Below are 320 nucleotides of genomic sequence, written 5' to 3'. Positions count from 1 at the left end.
CTAAGCACCGCTACAATATTATCGAGGATTATGGTGGAAGGGGGCACCGCACACGGCTAAGAATAAGATCACGTGGATCAACTTGTGTCTATGGGGTGCCTCTTGCCTCCGTATATAAAGGATCCAAGGGGGGGGGTGCGGCCGGCCCTAGTAGGAGGCGCGCAGGAGGAGTCCTACTCCTACCGGGAGTAGGACTCCCCTCCCTTTCCTTGTCCAAGTAGGAGAGGGGGAAGGAAGGGAGAGAGGAGAGGGGGGCGCCGCCCCTCCCTCCTTGTCCAATTCGGACTAGGGGGAGAGGGGGCGCGCGGCCTGCCCTGGCA

Source organism: Triticum dicoccoides, chromosome 1A, assembly GCF_002162155.2.
Source record: "Triticum dicoccoides isolate Atlit2015 ecotype Zavitan chromosome 1A, WEW_v2.0, whole genome shotgun sequence".
In the NCBI taxonomy this organism is placed as follows: Eukaryota; Viridiplantae; Streptophyta; class Magnoliopsida; order Poales; family Poaceae; genus Triticum; species Triticum dicoccoides.
The sequence above is the reverse complement of the archived record's forward strand: the minus strand, read 5'-3'. Positions refer to the sequence as shown.